Genomic DNA, 13,429 nt, shown 5'->3' with positions numbered 1-13,429 from the left:
AGTGAACAAAGGTCACTCACTATACATGCAACATGTGTGAAACTTTGTTAGTTTATCCATGTTTTCCTGTCCTCTATTTGTGTGAATTGTTGCACTCATGCTGTTTGAGAAAATCACAATAAAAATGCTAATGTGAACTTGTTGTGGTTGGTTGTTTATTGTATTAGCTCCTTTTGATTTTTAATTTATAATCTTGCATATTTTCAAACATCTCCCTGATGAGATGATCTGAACAGCATGTCAGTAGTTCTTCATGAAATAGTGTGGTTACTTTTTGCCACCTGTCTCTACATTACTGAACCTTTAAAACTCTTGATGATCCTAAAAATTCTTCTTTTAGTCACGATGGCTGGGAAACTTCAACTTGGGTTAATAGCTCTGAGGAGGAGCTGTGCCTCAAAGGCGGGACTAGATCCACCCAGACATTTTGCACAGCTGAATTGCTGCCATGGAGATTTAAGGATTTCTCAAACATGCATGAAATAATCAAAGCAACACTCCAGGTATGTTTTCCATATGGGAATAACATAACACAAGGCTAAAAAAAGGCTGATTTTATATAATACTGCCCCTTTAAAGATATCCACAAATCCCCTTTGGATCAATGTCCCACCAGCTTCAGTGATTCTTGATTCATTAATGGGTCAAAATTAAGAGACTGAAGTGTTGTCTCCCTGATGACAGGCAAGCTAGAGGGATGATGAAAGTCAAAGACAACTGGTGTCATAGATTTTATTGGAGAGTCTGATAATGGCCGGACAGTCTGGTCAGCGGTCGGTGGTTTTTTCTTTTCTTGGCCATCATGGAGCAGATAAAGGAGAAGGTAAGTCTGCGGCTGGATGCTCCTGTGGGGGAGAAGACATTTTTCTCACATTAAACAACTCGATAGATCAGAAGAGACAAAGCACAATACAGCTTGAACTGCAGCGGTATAGCGCCTTATTAAAGTGTTCATAACCCTTGAAGTTTTTTTACATTTTGTCACAATATACCACAAACATCAGTGGATTTTATTAGCAGTTTGTGATCTGATAGAGCAACGCAACTAGAGTATAGTTGTGATAAGGAACGAAAGAATACAAGGTTTTTCACCACAAACAATTTGAAGTGTGGCTGAAATAAAGTCTATAATATGCTACAAACAGATTTATGTCCAAGATTCATCAGTAGTATTTTTGAAAAATGGCATAACTGTGAGTGGAAAAACATGCTGAATGGTTGTTAACCAGTGAAATTCTGACAAATTTTAGAATTCTGACCTTATTTCAGAATTATGACTTGAATCTTAAAATTCTTTTTTCTGCATAATTGTTCCTTTAATTTTAGAATTCTGACCTTTTTCCTTCAAAATTCTTGCTTTAATTTTCAAATTGTCATCTTTGCTGTGGAATTCTGACCTTAATTTTAGAATTCTGACATTTTTTCTCAGAAGTTTAGCTTGAATCTCGAAATTCATATTTTTTTTCCTTCAGAATTCTGATTTTATTTCAAACCTTTATCCCTCAGAATTTTGACCTTATTAGAATTCTATGTTTTTCTCAGAATTCTGACAAATCTTAGAACTCAGTTTTTTTTCTTCTTCAAAAGTCTGACTTTAATTGTAGAATTCAGAACTTTTTCCTCAGAGTTCTGGGTTCTGCTCAGCAGGCGTCCTGTTCTCAGTGTGGCAGCTTGTTGCTCTACGTCTTATTTCACGTTAAAAACCATTGAGCATGTCCTTCCACTTCACAGTTATGCTCTGCTTTTCTGTAAACATGTCAAAGGTTTTGCTGACACAAAGTGAAGAAGGAGCTGGATGTGTGCTGACTCGGTGTAACTCACACTGTTCATGAAGCCAGGCATGTTCTCTATGACCATGCAGCCACTCCTCACATGTTGTTCCTTCCTCCTCGTTCTCCTCCTCAGCCTCCAGACATTACCCACAATCATCATGGCCACCAACATCATGGCTGCTGCTACACACGCTCCCACTGCTGTAACTGCAGAGGGCTGACTGGCTGTTTGGTCTGCTGCTCCAATCAGACGGCCAACAGCGAAGGCTGCAGACTGGGGCAGAGGCTGAGGAGCCAGCAGCTCAGATACGTCTAGGAGAGGATAAATAAAAGACCTCAGGTTAGTGTAGAATTACTGACCAATCAGGAAAAGACAGAACTGATCAGTGCGTTTTATCTTATCAATGTAATTAAGTATTTACTACCACTTGTAAATCTGTGTAGAGGAGTACATTTCCCTTAGTTACTGTTGATATGTCTGTTCACAGACAATGTTTAATAAACATGTTTAATATGCTGTAATATGTGAAAAGACACAATCATTTCTATATTTCATATTTTTAATCGATTACATAATTATATAATCTATTGCAAAATACATAAATAATAAACATGTAATTCAGTGTACTTACAATATATAGTTACAAATTAAATGTAAAAACACAATGCCCTTTTTGGTCGTGACTGTAATAAATTCTTTTATATTTATCAATATACTCACATATATTGTCTGTGCTGACATTGCAGTATAAGAAAATTTAAATACTAAATCTCATATATGGGACGATACTGCCTTATGTATTTTCCCATATTAGATCGTCATCCTCAGAAACTCCTCTCACCTTCCAGACTGAGTAGGAAGAAGGCGTCGTCTCTCTTGGTGAAGCTCCTGCTCCTCAGCCTGCTGTGTGAGATGAAGGTGCTGGTCCCGTAGCCGGGGCCTCGGTAGTAAGAGCTGCCGTCAGACCCAGTTACCTCAGAGCCCACCTTCCTGGGGTCATCCCAGTAAAACTCAGTACCTGAAACCAACAGGACACTGATTGGCACAGCAGCTTCCTGAAAACGCCTCCAACAGACTCCCACGGTCAGCACCCTCATACCATCTGAGGACATCTTGTTGGGGTCGGTGGTCACCATGCGGAGCATGTTCATCTGCTGTCTGACATCAGACTGCTGATCCATCAGGGCCATTGTGACTTGTTGCCATGGACACGGCCACTTCAGATTGTGGTCATTGGGGCCTGAGGTCAGGTGGAAGTAGGTAGCCAGGTACCCAGGAGTGCCACTCCGTCCGTTCAGGTACACACCCACCTGAAGACACCAGAGAAATATGGAGATAAACGGGTCAACAGATACAGTAACATGTTTAGTGAAGGTCATTTGTGTAACTTTAAAGAACAGTGAAAATGATTTTCTAAATTAGATTTTTGTCTTGTCATTTTCATCCGTCTAACACAGATACTACCAGTTACCTAACCACCATGAGCACTGGGCTCCACTGGATGGCCGTTTTCCAAACAACTTAATTTTCATCATTCAGCAGGGAGAAAAAAAAATCCCCTAAAAGATCAAATCATGCAATGGTCCAACAATTTACAGGAAAAAACTCTGAGGAGCTTTGTGTTTAAATCTTCAGTTAAAACAATCTATGTTTTAACTAATTTCCTAGTCAAGGTTCATGACAGGTTTTTAATAATCTATCATGTGAAAAAACTTACTAATGTGTGATTTTAAATTGTGCTTTTTCCAACATTAGCAAAATATCAACAATATACAATGAACCAAAGGCTGGAACTTAACCCCATTGAGATGAACTTTACTACACAGGAGGAAAATATTTCATTTTATCTTGAGGCTGCAGAGGTTCATCAAGAATAAAGATCAAACATGCCTTTTCTCTTAGGTTTTAAAGGTGCATTATAATTCCTCTTTTGTGTGTTACCTGGAAGGAGTAACCGGACGGTGACAGAAAGCGAGGGCTGTACAGTTTCTGTCCTGGTGGCGTGGTGGCCAGCAGGTGGCTCATGTTGCGGATGTGCCAGATGTGTTGGGGGCATTTTGTGGATGACAGGTTGATGTCATCCAGAGAGAAACCTCCATGTGACAGACTCTCTCCCCTCAACCCCTCGAAAACCAGCCGGGCCTTCCGGGTCACGCTCAGGTCGATGGTGTGCAGCTCCCAGGAGCCCATCACTCCTCCTGTGAAGGAAGCAGAACAAACACCCAGAAGATGAGTCTGCATCAGCTGCATTTGCATTTAAATGTGACTTAGTTTGGGTCTGAGAGCATTAATGGGTTTACCACAAGGTGGCACCAGAGTCCCATATTTTTGAATCATACGCAGTCTGCTCAGTACAGGTTCATGCAGGTTAAAATGAATTATTTCTCACCTGAAATGCTCTTGAATAGTTTGAGTTTGCCACTGGGGCTGGCTGGGTCATACTCTCTGACCCATATGTTCAGAACATCATCAGCTGCCCCAGTGTTGTAGAGGAAGAACTGCAGACATTGAGCTCCAGCTTTGGGGTAAAGCCAATGACTCTCCAGGAAAGCGCTCTCCCCCGGTTCAGCAGATTCTGTGCTGAAATGCATGAAGTAGCCATTTCCTGTGCAGGGATGGCCAAAAAAAAAAAAAAAAAGAAGAAAGAAAAAAAAAGCTTTTTCCACATCTCAGCTTTGACACCATGTCTAGTTTTGCACAGCCAACATTTTAAACAGGTCGTTTAATTATATTTCAAAATCAGAATATCATACTAGTGAAATAAATTTGTATGATTATCTTAGATCAGAGGCCTCCAAACTTTTTGTCATGTGGTTTAGAAAACAATTAAAAGGAGAAGAAGATAAAATCACAAAAATATATATTGTGTTTTTCCTGTTTATGCAGTGTTTTAACTAGACAATTATTAAGAGAAAGGCATCAAGGCTGCAAATTCCTCTGGGATCAATTGAAAAACAAAACAATAGAAAACACTTGTGTCATTTCTTAGGAATTGCTTCTGTTAAAACTCTTCCCGTTTTCATCCAAGTTTATTAAAATAAAGCAAATAAAGCAAATTTTTGTTTTGTTAAACCTTCTAACAAGACTTTAATTTGTTGAGAATAATTTTGCTTCAATTGAAACAAAAAGTCTCCATGTACATCAATCAAGTTGATGACGTTCATGAATTGGAGTCAGGGGCTGCACAAAACCAGCCCCGGACCTGAAATGGCCCCTGTGCTTTGGACACCACTGTCAGAAACTTTAGACCAATATGTTACCTTAATTGCAAACACAATGCTGTAAAACTCTTAGGTAACATAGTTTACGACCTGTTTCTATCTAAGGTAGTTAACAAAGATAAACTTTGTATTCATTCAGTTATACTGCAGTCGGTGCAACAACAATACTGTAAAAAGAAAATAACAGCACTGGTCCTTGAAGATTCCCCTGCACTTGCTGTTAGCTCTGAATCTTTTGAACCCACAAGTCAAAGGTCAAATATGACATTGCAGCTCTTAAATGCCTATTAAGAGCAGGAGGTTGGAGTGGTTTACAGCTTTAAATCACACCTGTCCCTGCCATATCAGTGTACAATGACATGCAAATATTAAAACATATTGTATGTTTTAGAATAAACAAGATAGATTTTGATTTCATCATCTTATTTTTTACTATTATTATTCAACATAGAGCTTTGGGTTTTCTCATCACCCCATAAACATGTTGACATATTGTATAAATACGGTTAAGTATGGCATTACGTGACAAAGTGCTTTCCTATTTCACATGTTGGCCAAGAATCCTGTAGGTCTGAAGAGAGAGTGCTGTTATCTTTCCACTATTTTACTTCTATTTGATCATATTTATCTTGTAAAATCTCTATCAGCATGATCCTACACTTACCTGTATTTACACAGGTGGCTGTTATAAAAGACCCTGACCAGTGAATCATGCCATCCTTAAGCTCAACACCTTGTAATGACTTGCAGATCACCTTTGCATTGTCCCATGTTGGTGAAGTCAGTGTGAGGGCCTCCGGACACTGAGCTGAGCTGTTCCCACATGGCCGTGCTGGAACCCTGAATCATCCCGCAGATGTTCTCCTCCTCAAAGTTACAGCTGTCTACAAAGGTGGAGGACTTAGCTGTGGAGAAGAAATAGTATCAGCTACATCAAGGAACTGTAACTGTCTATCTATCTATAGACCCATTCAGTAAATTAGAATATAATTGAAGTTCATTTGTTCCAGTAACTCCGTATGTCTTCAAGTGAGACACATTACATAGATTAATTTGACAAAAATAGATGTTTAACATATATTTATCTTAATCCTGATGATTTTCTGCTAAAACTTAATGAAAACAAAATATTTTCAGCTAGTTATGTACCTAACCAGCTGCATACCTAGAAAGCTACAAAAGGTTTGTTCTTACAGACAAACCTCTTGCATCTTGTACCCTGCACTACAAAATGGATATTTTGTCACTCTTTCTTATCACAGTTCTTATCACTCTTACATGTTTTTCTTGCCATGTGCCTTTATGGTCCATACATTTTCAATAAAGGTGGGATTATCACAGTCCAGAAATTGTGATAATTGTGTCCTCCAATCTCTCTATTTATCTACTTTCTGCAATGCACTATTAGTAGAGGAAAGGAAGCAGGCCCATGGGATGATGCTTCCACCAGCAGGCTTAATGGTTAATTCACTTTGAAATTATTAATCTGGATCCTCCAAATATTTTTCTTGTCACTTCTGGGTAGGTAGTTCAGCTTTTCATCATAAAACATTTCACTAGATGCTACCATGCTTCAGTATGGCTGTATTTGGGTTGAGATTGCTGGTGTTGGTTTTGGATTTGGGTGTTTTACCCAGTTGTCATCCTCTCAGTACATAATGATATAAAAATAGCTTTATGGTGGACAGAGACAAGCATGCTCCAGTTTATAACACACTTGAGCCTCAGTGGATCCTGAGTTATTCCTGTAGACCCTAAACCTTTCCATCTCATGAAATAATAAACTGGCCAGGCTGGGTGGGTAAACATGAAAAAGACTGTAATATATGTTGAGTCATAGTAATTTATAGTTTTATAAGTAGTGTTCGCTACACCTCCTAACATTATTTTTTCTGTTTATAGGATTCATTTTCCACAGCACATTTTTCACCTGTTAACATGAAAGGCTGTGAATGCTGGCTTCTCTGCAGTTCAAGATAAAGTACAGTAAGATACAGCCTCAGATAGTATTCATCAACAGTCTACATCAATGTATCAACAGTCCACAAACTACTTGTTATGTAAGTGAACTGAATGAGGCACCTTTGATCTGCTATGTTGCCAGATCTCTTTTACTTGAGACACACGAAAGGGTTGACTTCAATAAGAGGCTATAACCTGATCTCCTGAATGAGGGCAACGTTTAATTGCAATAGATCTTTATGATCAGATCAACTAAAATCTGCTGAGATACATTTGAGCCCAAAGGACAAAAAGTAAAACTGAAGAGAGCAGAAGACTGAGAACAAATAAGCAGAGGGCCTGGATAAGTTGCTGAGTGTGAGAGATGCTAATCTCCTTAATAAAGTGGGATAGAATACCTATTGTCATCTCCAGTTTCTGCATGCTTGTGTTGCAGCTAAGATATTCACAGCTCCCTGACAGCTGAAGTCTGAGATTATTATAGCACGGCAGCAACATGAAAAACAAACTTCAACAATTCTGTTTCATTTGTAATCGCCCAGTTTTTTACCTGTTTGGTTTTGTATAAAGGCCAGAACAGAATTACCACCAAATACTTTAAAAATTCTGTGAACAAACTTCCCATTAAGTGTTGCTAATGCTAAGTGTTGAGCTTATATGACCTTATGATGAATATAAATATTTTCTTAAAGGGCACATAGTGCCATTTTATAGCACAATCAACTATATTACCTTCAATTGTTTTTACCAGCTTTGCACTGCAAAGTAGATCATATAATGAGCTCAGCAGATGAGCAATTCCACAAGGTGTTTGCTAATTGCTGCTGGTTAGTCTGAAGGAGCTGAGTGAGGGAGTTGTGGTGGACAGGCGCTCTGTGAGCTGGAAGCTTTGAAGCTTGGAAACTTCAGCTCAGAGGAGGAGCTGCATCTCAAAGGCAGTGCTCAGCTCCACCAGGTTTTTGCATAGTTGAATGGTTACTATGGAGATTCAAGGATTTCTCAAACATGAATGAAAGAATCAAAGCAACACTCCAGGTATGTTTGTGATGAGGGAATAACATTATAATTGACGTAAAGCTCAAAAAAGTTAACTTGACATAACACTGCCCTTTTAAACTCAAACTTGATCTTGCAGGCAGCATGTTGAAACTCACTGCAGTTGTAGAGCAGGTTGAGCTTGGCTAGGTCGCTGGCACTGAATCCCATCCTCTGACCAATCACATCCATGAATTGTGGGAGCTTTGTGACGATGGTGGGCTCAGAGTCGATGGTGAAGGCTGTCTTACTGTAGTGCATCACAGAGCCGTAGTCATATGGGACCCCCAGCGTGTTGGACACAGAGTCATCATATGTGTTAAAGTTGTGCTCCTTACCTGGAGGACATGAACATATTGGGAGATTTCAGGCCTGTCATAGAACAATATCACATGCTGATGAAAATTGCTTAAAAGTGTACTGGCATTCTGTCTATAAGAAAAGCACATGTATTACTAGTTCAATGATATCAAGAGCCCTTATATACACTCATTTCAATCTAAAGTCCATTTCACAGTTTCACACTGATCTGACTGAATTCAGCCAGTATCTTTGCTGGGTCTTGAGTTCAGAGATTACGAACAGGGCAGAGATGTTAACATTAACATTCTTTATAAGGGTTTCATAATCTTAAAGGAAATCCACTCCAGGTTGCCTCATAAAATTTGAAGGGTTAGGTTTAGGGTTTGCGACAGACTGGCGACCTGTCCAGGATGTACCCCGCCTCTCGCCCGGAACGCTAGCTGGAGATAGGCACCAGCACCCCTCCCGACCCCACTGAGGGACAAGGGTGTTCAGAAAATGGATGGATGGAGGTTTAGGGTTGCCACTGTCTATATTTTTGCTGTAGGGTGATTAACTGGCTTCTGGAGCTAATGCAGAAGCCAGTTTATGGCATGCTAATGCAGTCACAGAAACATCTAAAACACACAGGACAGTGTGTGTCCAGTGTGTGTCCCCAGCCCTGAGGGCCAGGGCTGAGGGCCAGGGCTGGGGACTGATTGCTGTTGTACATTCATCTCAGGCCTGCAACAGAATATAAACCACTTTTTAGATACTACTTCATAGAATGCACATTGGGATTCTACAAGAAGGATGAATGTCAAAAAGCAAACTGCTTCAGTTTCTGTTCTGTGTTACAAAACTGACTCCAACATTTTTGTTTTTTTTATTATAAATTCATAATTATAATGCAGATAAAAAAGCTAATTGATAGAAATCAACTTGAAGAGAAAAAGAACAAGATGTTACCAGGTTCAATTTGTTCCCATATAATGTTGACGTAGTCATCGCGGTCCGCTCTGGACTGCTCATGCCAGAACCCCAGAGCGTGCAGGAACTCATGCTCTACTGTTCCCAGTCGGTCGCAGTTTGTACCAATGGACAGCTGCTGCTTCCCAACACGCCGATTACCTACTGAGGAGTAACATCTCCAGAGAGAAAAAACAGTCAGGATACACACACTGTTATCTCTCAACAGTCACAATGACTGATTCATCATTCCAGGCCTGAAATTATGATTTTTTATTTTTTTTATTTTTATTTTTATTTTTATTTTTTTGCAGCATTTTTAGTAATATTCACCCAGGTTGAAATAATTTATTTTTGGCAACAGCCTGATGCTCTCTAAGATCTGTAAATACCTCCTTAAATAGGAGAAAATGATTTAATCCAAAGACTTGCATATAGATCTGGAGTCTATAATCTGCATCTTATAACTTTGAGCAATAATGTTTTGAAACTCAATCATTTTATGTTTAAAGTAGTAGGAAAGACTCATGTAAAATCTGCAAAGAACTTGAACAGGAGAATGAGTGAATATGATTTTTATGTGTTGAGGTAGAAAAATTATAATTCAGAAGAAGGACTTGGATGGACCTATGGCCTGAAAAAAAAAAAAAAAAAACTCTGATTATGCAAACACAGAAACCAGTCATGATGTGTTCCAAAGCATGGAGACTTAGTTTGAAGATGTGATAAACTACCAGACAGAGTACGCATCATACAGACCTGTGGGGTCTTATGCCATAGAGAGTGGGATCAAAATATATTGAGTAGAAATATGATCATTCATAACTGGGGCTCAGATGCCTTGAGAATAGTGTGAATAGTTTCCAAAGTGCCAGCTTAAGAATAGAAAAATGTGGGAAATCAGCTGTGACTCAATGGTTTATATAAACACAGCAGGGTTCAGGGTCAGACTGGAGAACTGCAGCCGATAACAGGTGGCTCCCTCCGAGCAGATTGTTATGTACAGAAGCCAGAAAATGCATACTGATAATGAAGTGCGTCAATAGGGTATCTATGTAGGACCTCCACTAACTATGTGATACCATAGTTGGCATGACAACTGTGGAATGAGATGTACCATACCATATGGCTTCTATGACACAATGAATATGATACGTCACTGTATGCTTCAGTGATGTATCTATTTAGGGCAGGAAGTGACTATGGAACGGCCGCATCAGTTTAATCTCATTTGTCGTCTTTCTAAGGTCCAGTGTCCTACCACTTTTAGACGAGTCTCTACTCCAACACAACTGATTCAAACAGCCCAACTTCCTCTGCAGCATGTCAACGTTCTGCACAGGTGCTGTTTGACTCAGATGTGCTGAACTAGGTACAGAAAATACGCAAGATACCTGCTGTTGAGAACTGACTTTAGACGCCACAGTAAAGATACTGAGGAGGATGACTAATAGACTAAATAAGAGAGCGAAGGAATTGAGAGGTTAATGCTACCAATTAGGTTTCTTCTCTACATATGTTTAATTAAAATAATATTTCTCATTTTCTGTGACTTGTACCATGACAAAATGTGTGTGACAGTCAGATATTAATTAAGGGAGCAAGGGCACCTGTCATGATAGCTTATGCGATGGTTTCTGGTTTTATGCCATGCTCCTGGTTTTGATTTGTAACTTATTAAGCAGAAAAGAAACAGACTTGAAGTAAAGGCAACAGTCAAGCTTTACTCACCCGCTGCCTTTGAACACAGAGATGTAGTTCTCCTCTCCCTTCCACGGTGTAAAGTCAATGCAAGTCTTTAGTCTGTACTGATCAAATGCCTTCAGTATTACTCCCTTAGCATTGATGTCTATATAACAAAGAGCAGGAGCCATTTAAAGCAGCGTGTTTTAATGCATTTATGGTGTAGTATGTCACTTTTCAGTACATCTTGCCTAAGCTGTCCTCCAGGTAGTAGGGAATGGTTGTTGGCCAGCGATACTCATCCCCTATGATGGAATTTCTGTCAAGGTTCTAGATTGAAGGAGGAATGCTGTTATAATGTAGAATTAATCCAGAGCAGTTGTAATCAAAAGTTGTCATGTGATTGCTGTTGGAATTTCACTATTACTGAGGAGTGTCCGAGAATATATAATAGTCCACACATTTTTGGTTTGGATCAACAGTGAAGAGATTGGAGTGAAAATACAGCTTTATGACACTCACTTCATCCTTCTCTATATCCCCCTCCAGCAGGTCCAGGTCAGCGGCTGGGAAGGATCATAGTTATTGATGAGAGGTTAAGCACAAACTTTGAGAACAGCAAGATGACCAAAACTAAACAAACCTTTATTGATGTCAAAGATGTCCCAGTCTTGGCCCTGATCAACATCAGTTTCTGCAGACATGGAATAAGTCAGGATATTAAGATGCTGCAGCACTGTTTCCTAACTTGTCATGTACAGTATGGTGGCATTTTGAAAAATAAGTTACAAAATGCACAAAATAAGTTAATTCTCAAGATCTCCTCATGTCGACATGAGGAGATCATGAGAATTTTGTGAACATCAGTTCCTGTCGTTTCTGAAGTAACTGTTTTACTTTGGGTGAAGTTTGGCCATTTCCTTTGTCCACAATGCCACTCAATTTGTACCTCCCTTCAGACTCCCTTTGAGCTCGAATTTTCAAGGTGAATGTCATCCGGGCCAATTAGCAAATAGAAGCAGGACTTGTTAGCTGTATTCTGCACTGCTGTAGAACTGTAGTCTGCCTATGGTTGTTGTTTGGCATTGGCAGTGGAGAAAGTGAACAAAGCCATTCAGTTCCTGTTGACCAAGCTTTCAAATATTGAGCAATTAAAGTCGGAGCAAGAGGAATGTTTAAAGCCTGCAGCTTTAATTAACACCCCTCTAGTTTGGCTCAAAACTTCTCTGTTCTCAGTGAGGGATGGTTGTTTACAGCACATGCAATTTCTGGTAAGCTTCATAGTGTAACTTCCTTCATGATTGAACTGGCGCATTGCATCCTTCACAGCCTTGATGTTAAAGAATCAGTGTAAAATCAGCTCCAATCGTTTCAAACTTCACCAGAGTCCTTGCCTCCACCAATCATTTCTCAATGAATGAGGGTTCAGACCCTGTACAGTGGGACAATGGTGGCAAAAGTGGTAGGAGTTTGCAGTCACTAAGTTTCTGGTTTGATCCCAGCTTCATCTGCCTTCATCAGGCAGGACTCTTTACTGTGTTGCCTGCTGGTAATCAATGTTCCTTCTGTAGAATTGGTTGATGTACCCAAGATATACATGGCAGACTGGTTTCTTGTCTTGCTTCTTAGGAGGAAAGTTTCAATAAATTTGCTTCTTGGAAGCATATATAGAGCTACATAAATAGATAGCTATATGTATACTTTCAAATTACAGCTTTCAATTAGAGGATGACTTTTGATGTAATTTCTAACTTTACCTTTTGACCTGTAAGTAAACTGGGCAGCAGAAGAAACTCAAAGCTACTAAATGAAGGCTTGAAAGCAAAAAGCAGAACCTTGAAAATTGAGTCATCTTGTTCTAAATGTGTTCACCCACCTGTTTCACTTGTCAGTTTTGCTGCTGTCTGTAACATAAAACATATTGAGTTGCATCGCTGCATATCTTCACTCCTCTGAAGCATCTTATCCACATTTAAAGAGACTCAGTACTTACCAGTCCAAAACCAAACACCAGAACGATCCACCTGAGCATCATGGCTCCAGATGCAGACTCCTTCACACAGTAAATCTTCTGCTCTTTTTGAACATCAAAGGAAATGCCTGTGTTGATAATGCACAAACTATCTAATCAATTTTATGAGTCAAGGGGCAGACATATTGTGGTTATTTGCCTTGTTAATTATTACCGACATCCCATTCACTCTTTAATGTTATTGCCAGACTAATAAACTTCAGCAGAGTTGAGGCATATTTCTGCAGATGTAGTACAGTTTAACACACGTCAGTAAACACTTCCTGGAAACACTTAAGCTAAACCTTGCATATATGATAAAAAAAAAAAATCCACCCCTTTTAATTGTGACTATCTGTTTATTAGATGTTTTACTTTATCTTTACTCCAAAATAGGACCGAAAGACAGACATGTAACATTTCAAAGCATAAAGCAAAAATATTAATGTTGAATCTGCAACATTCAGTTGTCAATTTGCTCTGAAACATAATT

General features: G+C 39.3%; 1 pseudogene; it reads right to left on the bottom strand.

Annotated features, from left to right (window-relative positions):
- Positions 1–1,696: 1,696 nt before the first annotated feature.
- LOC106937008 (meprin A subunit beta-like) lies at positions 1,697–13,018 on the bottom strand (annotated as a pseudogene).
- Between the last annotated feature and the right edge of the window lie 411 nt (positions 13,019–13,429).

This window comes from Poecilia latipinna, unplaced genomic scaffold (assembly GCF_001443285.1).
Source record: "Poecilia latipinna isolate Pla-1442-1.1 unplaced genomic scaffold, P_latipinna-1.0 Scaffold2262, whole genome shotgun sequence".
NCBI lineage: Eukaryota > Metazoa > Chordata > Actinopteri > Cyprinodontiformes > Poeciliidae > Poecilia > Poecilia latipinna.
The sequence above is the reverse complement of the archived record's forward strand: the minus strand, read 5'-3'. Positions and strand labels throughout refer to the sequence as shown.